Genomic DNA, 14,945 nt, shown 5'->3' with positions numbered 1-14,945 from the left:
CACATGTCCATATGTTCATCTCAAGTTAAGTTCACAACTATGAGTACTTCTAACTTTATCCAGGAAGGAGTCCTCCCAAAGCTCAGTGATAAGTTCGCTGTTTAACACAGTAATGAATTTAATCACACAGAACCTTCAGAATCTCCTGCCATTCCCATGATATGCAAATAGTCATGGAAAAACAGTTGCAAGAAGCCATCATTGTTAAATGAGCTCAAAACAATGATTTTCATCTCTCATCCCAAAAAAACTGTGTGGATACACTTTTGTAGGAATCGTAACTTAACCCAGATCCATTACTCGATTGGAAGATCAAGTCAACTTAGTGGTTCCTAGCATCTTCCTAGGCAGAGCTGAGGAGCTGGAGCAAGAAAAAAAACTGGCTCCATGGCTCCAAAAAAAACTGCCTCCAACTAATGTGGTCAGTCAAAATCGTGAGGGTGGCACATATGTCATATGCTTTGATGCTTCGTGGTGTAGTTTTCATTTCCCTGTTATTTTTGTTTACTTTTTTTTTTATATGTCTAAACCAGTGTGGCATTTGAAATAATGCACATTTTATTTTTTCAGAAATGTCAAATGTCTGGAAGCCCTCAATGATGAACAGAGCATCTAGAACAAAGTCTAATGTATTTGAATATTTAATGGTCACTGAAGACGATAAATACTATATTTGCACATGCCAAGTGAATGACACTAATGGCAAGATTTTGACTTGTGGAGCAAAAATTAGTAAACCATTGATCAATATTTCAACAAGAGCATTAGCAACTAAGGCCATATTGCTCCGGGATATGCGGTGGTCATTCCCTGACCTTTCTGCATCCTCCGTATTTGGTGGTCACGGGCTCGAACCCCGGTCTAATCAAGAAGTGTGTGCTGTGCACTGCTGCTTCTGCCCACCCGGCTACGGAGGCGCTCACATAAGTCATAATCATCCTGAAGTGCTTAAGAGGATAGAAGAGGAAAAAAGACTTAAGCTTAATAAGACAATCACTTCTAGTTTTTCATCATCAAATAGTCAAGTAAATCAATCAAATATTTTTAAATATTTTGTTAGTCAAAAATTCACTGTGTCCAAGACAGCAGATCAATTCAGAAATTACATTATTGAGTTAGTAGTGAAGAATTCTTTATCTCTGAATGCTTTTGTAAACCAGCCATGCTTGGTTTGATAAGAGAAATGGCCCAAAAATTCAAAATCCATTTGGATAGAGGCAGTATTCAAAGTTTTATAATAGAGAAAGCAAAGGAAGAAAAGTTTGCTCTTATAAATGATCTAAAAGGACGTTTTGTATATTTGAAAATGGATGCTTGCACATGTAAACTACTTTGCAATAAACATTTTATTTGTTGACGCCACCAATAAAATCGTTACATGTACATTAGCAGTAAGGGATACAAAAGCCCAACGTAAAAGCGAGTACCTTCATCAACTAGTGCAAGAGTTTGAAATAGAAAAAGAGCATGTATTGTGCATTGCGACTGATAATGCCTCCAATATGACAAGTACCATTGAGAAGTTAAATAAAGACCAAGAGAAAGGTGATTCAGTAACAGATGATGAAAGTGAAAGAGGTGGAAGGATGTGGTGAGACTCCAGAATTAGAACCTGATGATGCAGCATTTTTTTTACATTTATTTATACACACAATTCTATATACATTCTCAAGATTTATATACATCCATTTATATATACATGATACAAGATTTATATACAATTTATATACATTCTCACATATATATCCATTCGCGACATGTATACAGATAAAGTGTATTTGTAAGTTATTAGCGGCTTCCAGGGTTTCCCCTATATCCGCCGTTTGTTAGGCTTTTTGCCAAGTTGCCGGCTTAGAAAAGAACTTAAAAGAGCATCAAAATTTCACGTATATATTTAACACAAAAAAAAAAAAAAAAAAAAAAAAAATGCATCTGATAGATGAAATATGTAATTAGGTGTGCATTAGTGTTGTGTTTGCGTTGTGTGTTAGCCGGCACCTGGCATTTAGCAGTAGGGGGCTGTGGCAGGTTTGTGTCACAGCCCCTCACTCCCATCCCTAGCCACATGGAGGCAGCCAGGATCTACTGTATCTTAAGAGGACACGGACTGATCCAGTCCTGTGGTTAAGTTTTTGGACGTCTGATGTCCCATCAAGTTAATCCTGTGTGGCCGGGTAATGCATCAGGGAAGGTCCCCTCAGAATTACCAGGGCACACTTTTTTGGTTTTATTTCCCCTTAGATATGAAATAAAATAAAATAAAATAAATAAAACAATTAAAATAAAGTAAAGTAAAATAAAATAAATAAAACAATTAAAATAAAGTAAAGTAAAATAAAATAATTAAAATAAATAAAATAAAGTAAAATATATTAAAATAAAATAAATAAAATAAAATAAATTAAACTATAATAATATAAGGACTATCATTTACTTTTCGATATCCCTATACCCCATCTCTCACAGGGCTCAGTCCTGGCCAAGAGTGGGAGGGATGTACTATTCCATCTCTTGCAGGGCTCAATCCTGACCAAGAGTGGGAATGAGGGGACAAAGTTTCTTCTCTTCCCCTTCCCTTCTTCTTTGTTGTTGTTCATGTCTCAATCTTTGCTTGTTGTCCATGTCATACTATTGTGACCTGGGAATTTCACCCCATTACCTCTGCTCACTTGATGTGCCTTTGGCTTTGGCAATGTTAGGGTTAACTGGCCTTATTGTGCCTGGTACTGTTGATGTGAGGTACAAAGTTTTTGGCCCTTGGTGTAATTTGTGATGTCAGTGTTGCAGTCAACCTGCTTTGTTCTCATTGCAGGGTGAGCTGTCTGAGGCATGGGCACTGGGAATGTGATTCAGTGACCTGCCCCTTGATTTTATTCTGTCTCTCTTCTTCCCCTTTTCCTTCTACTCTCTTTCCTTCCCTTTCCTCCCTTCTTGTTGTCTTCTATGCCTCAATCATTCCTTCTTGTTCTTGCAGTGCTACTGTGATCTGGGACAAATATTCACTACTTCCTATACCTACCAGATGAGCCTTGGGCCCAGGCACTGGCAGGGTTAACTGGTCTTAGTGAGCTTGGCACTAATAGTTTGTGGTTCATACTGTGATCTAGGACACTTATTCACTACTACCATGATCTAGGACAACTATTCACTGCTTCCTATACCTACCAGATGTGCCCTAGGCCCAGGCACTGACAGGGTTAACTGGTCTGAGTGAGCCTGGTACTGATAATTTGTGGTACATATAAGGTTTATGACCGTTGTTGAGGTTCCCTAAGGAGGTACTATTGTAGTCAACATGTATTTTCTTAATGGTGCTAAACTACTTGTGTGGTAAGTGCACCGTGTTGTCTGAAACATGGGCACTGAGGATGTAGTTCAGTACCATGCCCTTGAATTTATTTTTGTTGTTTTCCATGTTGCAATCATTACTTCTTGTTATTGTCATATTTCTGTGGCATAGGGTATACTCTCCATTTCCCTTACTCACTTGTTGTGTCTTAGACTTTTGCCATGTTGGGGTTGACTGGTCTTTTGTTCCTGGTACTGTTTATTATGGTACATGTACAGTTTATGTCCATTGTTATGACTATCTGAAATGACAGTGCTGCAGTCAGCATGTATTCCTTTTTATTGTGGTATTTTTAGCATGGGTACTGAGAATATATATCAGTCCCTTTCCGTAGGTTAGTCTCCATCCATGCTGTGTCCTCTCTCCCAATTTTAGGTATGGGCTTGTGTGTTGCCTCTTGCTTTACTCCGGCATACCGAGGAGGGTTCTTCTTCTTTTGAATGCACTTGTTGCAAAGTTTACTAATGCTTGAAAGTTATCTGGTGATTCCAGCACTTTGGGGAAATCCTCAGTGTGATACACTTCTGTTACAAGCTGGAATGGTTGTCTCAGGTCTGTGTAGTTTATGCATTCGAGCATTATATGTTGTACGGTTTCCAGTGACCCGCATCTGCAGTTGGGGGAATCAGCCAGCCCCAGAGCATGCAGTCTTGCATTTATGCTTCCATGACCCGACAGGAGGAAGGTAGTATATAAATCTGGGCTCAACCAGGGTTTATTGTTTTTATTTATTTCCTGTGCCAGGGGGATGAACTGGTATGTTGTTCTCCCTTTGGTGTCTTCTCTCCATTCTCTTTGCCAGTCTGTAATGAACATTTCTCTTAATCTTCTTTTTTCTTCCTTATCTGTCTCATTTGGATCTGTTGTATATTCTCCTAGGGAATGTGGGGTTCCTTGTCTTCTATAGTATTTTAGATATACCTGTATAATTTCGTATGTTATTGGTATTTTACCACATATTATCTGGAGTGCTGATGTAGAGATGGTTCTACATGCTCTGGAGGAGGCCAGCAGGAAAATTCTCTGTGCCTGCATTAAGTATTTTTTTACTAGGCTGTGTTTAATGCTGGGTGCCCAAGCACCTGCTCCGTAGCATATAATGGGTAGGAATAGACATTTGTAATACATTGCTAGTGTAGATGATTTTATGTTCCACTTTTTCCGGGCAATTCTCAATAATTTTCCTGTTAATTGTTGGGTTTTATTTCTTAGATATTTTGCGTGCTCTACAAAGTTTAGTTTCTCATCTAGTATGACTCCTAAATACTTGTAAGTGGATTCCCTACCTATACTCTGTTCATTGATTTTTATTAATGGGGGCCTGTTTCTGTTGAGTTTTCCCTTAAAAAGGACTTGTTTTGTTTTTTCTGCAGACAATTCTAGTTTGTTTGTTGCACACCAGGAGATTAGATCATTTAAGGCCTCTCTTGCTCTGGTTTCCAGCTCAAGCCGTGAGTTACCCTGTAGGAGCAGAACAAAGTCGTCTGCATACCCTATTTTAGTTATTTGGGGGAAATCTTTTGCGAGCCACTCATCAAGGACCATGTTCCAGCAAACTGGGCCAAGAACAGATCCCTGTGGGCAGCCGCGGGTCACCGGTCTTGTTACGGAGCATGCTCCACTTGAGACCACAAGGTGCCTGTTTGAGAAGTAGTCTGTAATTAGACGATAGATCGGAATTGAGACCTCTGCCTCTCGAAACCTTGCCAGCACACTTTGCCACCATAAGGTGTCAAAGGCACCTTTAAAGTCTACAAAGAGACCTAGGACATATTTAAATTCCGATGAAGTGATAGTATTAAGAACTTGTTTGATAGCTCCCACAGCTGACTTGCCAGGGGTGAAGCCGAATTGGCAGTGTGAGGAAAGATTTTTTTTGGTATAGTATTGTAGGAATCTGCCTACTATTAGTTTTTCTAGGACTTTGCCTATGACAGGAAGTAGGGCAATGGGGCGGTAGGAGGAAGCTAAGTTGGGGGGCTTATCAGGGTGTTTAATGAGGACTTTAAGGTTTGCTGTTTTCCAGGGGGCAGGGAAGGTGCCCTCATGTAGACATGTGTTGAAGAGAATTTCCAGTACTGTGCTATTTGTTTTCCACAGTCTCTTCATTATTGCTACCTCTATCAGATCTAATCCTGGGCATTTTCCATCTGTGAAGGAGAGTATTGCTGCATTTATTTCCTCATGTGTGAAGTCATCCTCTCTATCTGTTGCTTTGTAAGTCAGGTGCTGAATTCGGATGGTTGTCTGTGTGGGGCTCTCAGGGTTTGTTATGTCCTGCTTTATTAACCCATCCAGGATTTCATTTATTGACTGTTCCCATGTCAGTGTTTCATTGTTTGGGGAGCTTATGATTGAGGAGAATACTTCTCCCGGGCGTATTTTCTCAAATACCAGCCTATAGACCAGGCCCCATGGGTCTTTTCCCATTGTGTCTTCGACCAGTCTTTTCCAGGCTAGTTGTTTTTCCCTGTGTATTTCGTTGCAGTACCTGCGTCTTGTCTCTTTGTATATATCTTGAAGTCTGTCAATTTGGTCTTGTGGTCTGTGTGTTCTCCTGGCTTTCTTTAAATCTTTCCTAGATATTTTAACTGATCTCCTTAAGGATGTCAAATCATTAGTCCACCAAGGCACCTGGTTTCCTCTTCTCTTTTTTTTCTTTAATGTGACGTCACATATTTCTGTTAGGAGTAACCTTACTTTTTCCTCTAGTTGTTCTGCGGGCAGTTGTTTCAATGTATCTATGAGACTACTGGTGAATTTATCTGAGACCTGCTTGTCAAACTTGTCCCAGTTTACATTTTTTGTTTTGTATCTGGGAGACTCCTGGGGGATTCTGTTACCATGAGGGTTCTGCATCGTTGTATAGGTGAAAGTGATCACTGCATGGTCACTTGTTGACCAGGATAGGTGTACTGCCCAATTTTTTATCGCATTTGCAAGGGAGCTACTGGTGAGGGTCACATCTATATATGATTCTCCTGAGGCCGAGGAGAAGGTTGGCGGGTGTCCTGGAATATTATGTACTGTCAAGTTTTGTGAGATAATTAATTCCTCCAGTAGTTCTCCTTTTGTATCTCGGTTGGGGCTGTTCCACAATGGCGATGATGCATTGGCATCCGCCATTATTATTATTCTTTTCCCAGGAAGAGTATTTAGGAGAGCCTCCATGAAATTTAAGTATGGGGCAATATCCTGGTTTCTGCCTGGGCATCTCATGTAAATTGTGGTGGCATATATCTGCCCACACGGGCCCTCCAAGCAGGCTGTTGCTGCATACTTTGTGCATAGGCTGTTTATTTTGGTTACTGTTATGGTCGGGTTCATCACCGCAAGTGCAGCCCACACCCTTGTTACAGCCCCTCTCCCAACTCCGTCAGTTGAGGGTTCTGATTGGACTATCCTTGCGTTGTGTGGCAGTCCTTTGACCTTGTCCCTGTAATTATAGGGCTCCTGTAGGCCAAGGATATCAAACTGTTTGTCTATTGCTAGTTTTGCTAGCTCTGAGATCACTGAGGCCGAGCGTTGGCAATGCAGCAGAAGTAAAATTGGATTTAAGTGACATTATGGATGAAATTTCAAGCCTCTCCAGAGTTCCAGCACATGCATTGCTCATACTTTACAGCTGGCAATTCGTGATGGCTTAGGAAATAAACATGCAGCTGCTCTTGTAAGTAAGGTGACACAGGTTGTACTAGCTGCTAGAAAGCCAAAAATGGAAGCAGTAATTAAACAGTGTGCTGGAAAGATGGTAATTTTGGATCAAGCTACTAGGTTGGGGTAGTACATATATGACGATGGACTCCTTACTGGAACTGAAACCTATCCTTATTGACATGGCCAATGCTGAAGTAACACTAACAGAAGTACTGTGGGACCAGGTGCCAAAAATGAAGTACAGTACCTATTCGGTTTGTCCTATTCCAGTACTTATGCAGTGTGTATACAGCTTTTTTTTAACTGTATAATATTGGTGTAATATTACACCATAGACAATTCTTAAAGGAAAAAACTTCATTAGTAGTGTAAAGGCTGCTTTTTTTTAAAGCACATTTGCACACGTATCATATGCAGCTATTGTGTTCACCATGTCTGTCTGTCTATCTGTAACAAAGGAACAGACTATTCCAATGGACAGGTTTTCATGAAATTTTGGATTTGGGCCTTTTAAAAATATTCATTGAGTCATTCCAAATGTCATTAAAATCATAAAAATAGAAATTCAGTAATTATTATTTCTGTCTTCTGTACAGTTAGTATGAAAAAAAAAAAATTCATAGATTAAACAGTTTTAATGCAGTATTGTTAGCTTTAGATAGTCTGTGCATGCATTGCATGTATTGTTATGTAAGACTCATGAATGTGGATATATATATATATATATAGAGAGAGAGAGACTTAAGAGCATATAGAAGAAAAGTAATAAATATTATACAGTTGTAATTAAATTGAATAGTTAAGTTTAGAGAATGTAAGAACTCTATAGCTTTCTTAAGTGTTCTATAAAGTCATAAATCTTAGTAATTAATTGATAAGGAGATAAATTTTTACTACTATTAATCACAGAAAAAGTGGTAAAATTCAATTCATTTAAGGGGGAAAAAAATCAAACACACCTGAAATGTAATGCACTGCAACTACTTAGGCTATTTTTGTCATTATTGTGCAGTTGAAGACAACTTCTGTATTTAAAAACTCCATGTGTCTTACAGCTAGATCCTGTATCTTACATTATTTGTTTTATATTTTGTTTTTTCTAGAAGTTTTTTTTTAAGCTCTTGCAGAATGTTCAATAAAAAATGAAAAAATTTATATATTTTTTTTTCAAATTTTTGTTGCTTTCAATACTTCTTTCTGGTGAATATTTTGCCTCATTGCATAGAGTTTTATTTGAAAACACAAGCTAGCTATTGTTTCACTGAATTTGAGCAAACCTAAGAATATTTGTATTGACAATTTATTGTAAACTCTACTGACTTGGTTGTCATGCCGGAGTATAAACAGAAAATTTATTTTAAGAAAGAGATATCTGAATATGACTACAAATTTAACTTTATAGAACTTATCCCAGTACCCCATGTTGAATTTAAGGGGAGGAAAAAAAAAAAAAAAAGTCAAAAAAGTAGATATAAAAATTTTATATTCCTGGCATATAAAAAAATTTGAAAAATAAACTGCAATCTAAAAGCAAAGAAAGAGATGTATTTTGTGATTTTGCTCAACAAAATGAGTTTGATGATCCAAATATAAAATGGTTCTATTCATTTTTTTGTAGCTATGAATCTTCATTTTGACTTGCTTGTGAATCAAATTGATCCTTTAATCACTTTGTTCTATGAGACTTGTTCCTATAGCAGGAAAAAAGTTCATTTTCAAGCCTAAATACTGCTACAGCATAACTACAACATTTGCATGTTATGAAGTATTAGTTTTTTTTTGGTGTTTTTTTTTGTTTCTTTTTATACCTGAAAACATAAAATTGACATACAGGATTCGGACCAGGTGGTCTGTGCTGTGGCAAACCTTAAGAGAAAGTCATTCACTGCCTACAGTTACTGGAAATTCCTAATAATACAATGCAGTATATATGAGACATTAAGAACAGTTTGTTTAAAAAGCACATAGGAAATGTTCTTTTAAACAAAAGCACATTTCCTATGTCTAAGAACAAGTAGAAGCAGCAAACCGGAAGTGATTTTGACCATTTGTTATAAATATTTTGACAGTGGCATAGCTACTTCCTATTTTCCAATTCCTGTGTTTTTAAATTATTGAAATGGGGGAAAATGTTTTTTTATAGTTGGTTATTCACTAATGTAACAATCTACTTTTAAATTTGTTACATGAATTTGCAAGAATACCTATATTTTGTCTTATGATTATGTCCAACAAACAGGGGCTCACACCTGGTGAGTATGGGCTTGGCACACCCAGGGTCCTGAGCTAGATATCATTATTCTTCTCTTTCTTGGTGATTCCCTTCTCTCTCTCTCTCTCTCTCTCTCTCTCTCAATGGTTCAGAAATTGTTTTTTTTGGCTGGTGCAGCATAAGCCTTGGGCTTCCCTGCACCATATGGCTAATAATAATAAAAAACCAGAAGTGTTATCGTATTTTCTTTTATGCATTTTGTTTCAAAACAAATCCTTCAGTGTTATCTTTAAAACAGCTTTAAAGAAAAAAAATATTTTCACATAGAGAATATTTTTTTTTTCTAAATTGTCTTTGAAATTATAAAGTTACACAACAGATAACTTGTATATACAGTAATACCCCGAAGTTACGCGATAGGCGGGTCCGATGAAAATCGCGTAAGTCGAATTCGCGTAAGTCGGGGTACAACTTTGCATATAAATACATATAAATTTTGCTTAATTGGGACCAAGGACTAACAAAAACACTAGTTTAGAAGAAAAATATTAATAAAATTGCAGTTCTTTATACATATTAATACAAAATATGCATTAAAAAAACAAATGACTTACGTTAAAAAGTTATTTCGATGTCGATGGCTTCATAAAATCTAACAAATTCGTCTGACGACACAGCGCGTTCTTTTTTTTTCACGCAGAATTTCTTCGTAGCAAGCTAATAATTTTTTTATTCCTTGCTTTGTAGCTATAACGCGTTCTTCGTTGGAGTCTATGTTTTCTAAAACTTTTAAGCCCTTTACAATTGAGCCCTTTGCAATTTTCACCCTGTCAAGTTTGCAATTGTCATGTGCTTTTCGCCGTTGCTTCATTTAGGCCTGTAGCACGTGCAATATCACGATTACCGGGGAAACCCCGGTGGGCCAGTGTGATTTTGGCCATAAACCATAGTATGAGGCCACTATAAATTTTCCCCGGGTAAGAATTTTTGACCCAGTCCGCCTCTGTTTATCGATAATTGCTTTTCTTTTTCTCTCTGAATCTGCAGTCTTCACCAGGACGCTTCCTTTTCACACCTTTTAATTAAGGATTTTACTCATTTTTAGGGAATAAAGCACAATTACAAAACGAGGAGGCACGCTGGATACGCATAAACAAAGCTGCGCGCATGTAGCAACTGAATAAACAACACCATAAAGGCAGAGATACGCTATTAACACCTCACATTTCTAGGAGTTACTACCATAAAACAATAAAAATCCAGTTGCGTTTCTGCTAGTGAAATCTGTTATAAACTGGTAGTAAACTCTATCTAATTGCATTTGCGATTATACCGATAGCTGGAATTGTGTTGGTTTTTACGTTATTATGGTGAAATGTGTTTCCCCTTCACTGATATAAAAAACATAAAAGCAGCAAAGTTGAATTTTGTTCATCTTTCGCTCTCATTCTCCGCCGTCGCACCGTATATCGATAACATATGAAAAACGACCTTGAAGATAGTGGGCGGCAGCGTTGCCAAACGAAAAAATCAAGAACCGCGTAACTCCGAGTTCGCGTAAGTCGGGGTATTACCGTATATATATATATATAGGGGGGGGGATTCTAAGTTCCCTAAGTCATTCAATTTTTGTATTTCAGAACATACATCTTGCTATTTCTCTACACCACAAATATTTATATGGCATTTATAGTGTGTAGTGTGATTCTGTCATTTACTATCAGCACTAAACATCATATAACTTAAATTTGCCAAGGATATGACAAAATAAAACAAATACTTTGAACTGTCGGTTCCCCCCCTTTGTTTCTTAACACATCAGTTCAAGCTAGATATATTTGCAGTCTTCATGCAATAAATAAAATGACAACTCACACATATTAGTTTCAAGCCATGCTGTTAATTTATGTGCAATTTCATGCTTATTTCTGTTTTGCATTAGAATAATCATTCAAGCAAGCTGTGAATTTCTCATTAAAGATGAACATTATGTTGTTGACAATTAAAATACTAATTTCAAAATTAGTATTTCAAAATCCAGGCGCCTCCATAGCCGCAGCAGTGTGTAGCACACACTTATTGATTAGACAGGGGTTTGTTCCTTGCCCGCCAAATACGGAGGATGCGGAAAGGTCAGGGAATGACCACCACATATCCACTAAGCAATATGGCCTTAGTTGCTAATGCTCCTAAAAATCAAATAACAAACAACAACTAGTAATCCAAACTAGATTGAGGTATCCCACATCGATTTTTAACTTTTGTCATTTCTAGTAGCAGCTGACATGTTGCCTCATACATTTGCCAACAGTGGCTAATTCTTATACCAATGATTGGTGTATAAAAAAAAAAAAAAAAAAACTGCAGCCATTATCAACCTACTGCAGGATGGAAGCCTCCTCAACAATTCATGTTGAGGGAAATGGACTATAATCTTCCATGCTGGTCCAGTGGCATAAGTCCAACTAGGCATAATATTTTAAGAATTTAAGAGTCTATATAATATCGGTGTAGATACACTATAGACAACTTAAATAAAAACTATGATAGCAGTGTGAAAAGCATCATTTCATCTATATCTCATATTATGCTCATCCTTCACGAGTTGCCCATGTATTGATTGCACTACCTCGAATAAGTAACGTGTCACTAAGGAGAAGACTATTGTTGCTTATTCTCGGTGGGCGCTGCCACCCAGAGGGCACTGTTTCAAAGCTAGTTTACTTTTTCATCGGTGGGTGGGCAGGTACTCTGGTATTGCAAGTGAAGTATTACTTATTCAAGGTAGTGCAATGCATGGGCAACTCATTGTGAAGGATGAGTTAGATATGGTGTATCTTCAGCGATATTATATAGTAAAGTTTATTATGTAGTTTTACATAGTAAAAAATGGATGAAGGAACTGAAAAATGAGAAAATTATTTTATTAGACTTTTTTTATTATAATATGTATGGATTAAATAAAGTTTATTGAAGTTACACCATTTTTCAGTTGTGCAAATGAAGAATGAATCCAGAGTTGTTCGTGTTTAGTTTTTGTTGTATATTTTCAGATAAAATTGTGTCATAGCATTTAGTTATGTCTTTAACTTCGCACTTAAAAAAAAAAAAAAAAAGTGTTTGGTCAATTTTTTCAAGGGAAAATGCTTTGATTCTTCAATTTTCAAATCCTCATAACTGACCACATGAGGTAAGAGAGAGCGGAGTTAATCAACCTAAGCAGCATAGATAAGGTGTCAGTGGTTCAGTAGTTAGTAAAATATTGAGCGTGATGGGTAAAAGGAATGATTTATCGGACTTTGATAAAGGACAGATTGGGTGCTTGACGAGCTGGTGCCTCGATTTCCCAAAGGCTGAACTGGTGGGGTCTTCGAGGGCCGCCGTAGTTAAAGTGTACCAGGACCGACGGTAAAACTGCAAAGGTCAGCGAAAGGTTGATGTTAGAGGAGAGCACCAGGTCTGATGACGCGAACAGGCACAACACTGTTGACGACTACCCAATACAACATGGGCTATACCACCAGACAACCCCTAAGGCATCCTCTCCTAACCAAGGTTCATTGGCGTAAAAGACTCGCCTGGTGCAGAGAGCATGCAAGTTGGATGTTAGAAGACTGGAAGAAGGTGTGCTGGTCGGATGACTCACGTTATTTACTCCACACCCTGGATGGTCATGTACGGATTTGCCATCAACAACATGAGGCAATTGATCCATCATGCATGGTATAAAAAGTGCAGGGCATGTTTCACAGGGGCAGGAACTCGGATCCATGGTGCATGTGGAACAATGTATCAATGATCTCCGCTATCGTCAGCTGCTTTATGACTGCGTACACCCGACTATGTTACACTTTTTCCTGAATGGCGATGGTGTCTTCCAAGATGACAAGGTGTTGAGCAGTTGTTGTGCAGGAATAGTTTGAGGAACACAGTTCTGACTTCCAGCATATCGATTGGCCTCTGAACTCCACTGATATAAATCCCATAGAGACACTATGGAAAGGCATATCAGGCATCTGTATACACCAATCACCTCCATATCTGTATTGCTGACCGCATTACATACAGCTTCGTTGGCCATACCTCCCAAATGCTGCCGACATCTTGTTGAATCAATGCCATGTCAGGTAGCTGCTGTACAGAGGGCAAAAGGAGGACCTATGAAGTATTAGGTAGGTGGTCATAATTCAGTGATCACTCAGTGTATAATATATATACTTGTGTGTGGTGGGGGGAATATCCCTCAGTTCCTGGAAATTCTAATTTTTTAAAGCAGTCGGGTAGCTTTTGGGGCTTAGTGTTTGAAGGGAGCTGCTATATGAAAACCATAACAATGACCACTGATGGCGATACTAAGGTACAGAGAAATTAAAAATTAATAAATAAATAAATAATCCCTCCCACAACTTAGATTTGGTTTCCTCACCAAGCTTAATAATTGCCAGTCCCTTTCTTTCGTTAATATGGATACAGTGCCATAAAAAGTCAAAAAGGAAATATTTTTTTATTTTTGATGAAAAGCAAATAAGATTTTTTGAAGATGTGGGAATAAGGGGGGGTTAAACTGCAACTTATCTACAACTATCTTAGTACAAAGCATCGAGCAGTACAGAATCCAAAAGGATGTTTTCTTCTGCTAATTAAATATGTACCAAAATTAGATCGAGTTTTAACGATAACACTGTTTCTTAAAAGCTCACTTTATTCGGATAGGTAGCGTGCATGCTTATGTTTTGTTTTTAGAATAACTGTATGATTAATAATTTTTGCTAGAATATTTATTATTGTAATAAAAGTTTGATTTAAAACGTGAATTCAAGTAATGACTTGTTTTTTCCTTACTTTATTGCATCTAATTGTCATCAAGATTTATTGCGAAAAATGTTTTTTTTGGAATACCAATATTAATACCGGTATTAAGATTTTAACCAGTATTGTGAGCCCTAATTCCTAGGGTATGTGGCACCCAGGTGCCAATTGAAATTTGGTGTCCCCATTTAAAATTTTCTTCATAGGTGTATGTAAATCTCAGGTTTTCAGGTGCCTCTTGAGTTCATTGGCACCCAGGTGCAGTGCACCCTCGGGACGGCTCACCCCAGCTATCACTATGCTGATTTGCTCTGTCATGTATCAAGTGACGAACACATCGGCAAAAGCCATATGCACTGCTTTGATGAAAAAAGTTTTACAGCATAGAGTCAAGTCAATAATATAAGTTGAATATAAACTCATCGAAATGTATTAATGAAATTTCAAGAAAACTAGATGACATGCATGCATGCATGTGCTTATGTGACATTACACATGCACACAAAATTTTACATTACTTTATCATATTGGTTTCTGCAAAAATCTGGCTCTTGTAGGATTTCCACCTCAACTTTTCATTGAAACCTTTGTTATCTAAAATGTTTTTGCAGTTGTAGGTCAGAGATGATGAAGTACAGATAGTATGGCAGGTGGCTAAGCATCTTGCATACAAATGACTGTGACTAGGGTGTGAGTTTGATGTGCACTGTACAGAGTTGTATTATCATGCTGTAGATGAGTCAGAAGTTTCTCTACTGGCTTACCACAGTCTTTGTAACATCTAGCTGTATGGATTAGCATTGTTGTCCCAGATGGCATGGACTCCACAAGAATCATACCATCACTGTCTCAAAACAGGCACCACAAACTTACCAGTCAATGCATGTCTTGAATTTTTTGGGCTTTGGTGAAGAAGTG

General features: G+C 37.8%; 1 protein-coding gene across 3 annotated transcripts in view; it reads left to right on the top strand.

Annotated features, from left to right (window-relative positions):
* The window catches only part of nac (GDP-fucose transporter nac), a 204,007-nt gene that overhangs the window by 167,270 nt on the left and 21,792 nt on the right, over nt 1-14,945 (top strand). The window lies entirely within an intron of this gene.

The sequence above is a fragment of the Mastigoproctus giganteus genome, chromosome 11, assembly GCF_048544385.1.
Source record: "Mastigoproctus giganteus isolate SK-2022 chromosome 11, ASM4854438v1, whole genome shotgun sequence".
Classification (NCBI taxonomy): Eukaryota; Metazoa; Arthropoda; class Arachnida; order Uropygi; family Thelyphonidae; genus Mastigoproctus; species Mastigoproctus giganteus.
This window is presented reverse-complemented; position numbering and strand designations above follow the sequence as displayed.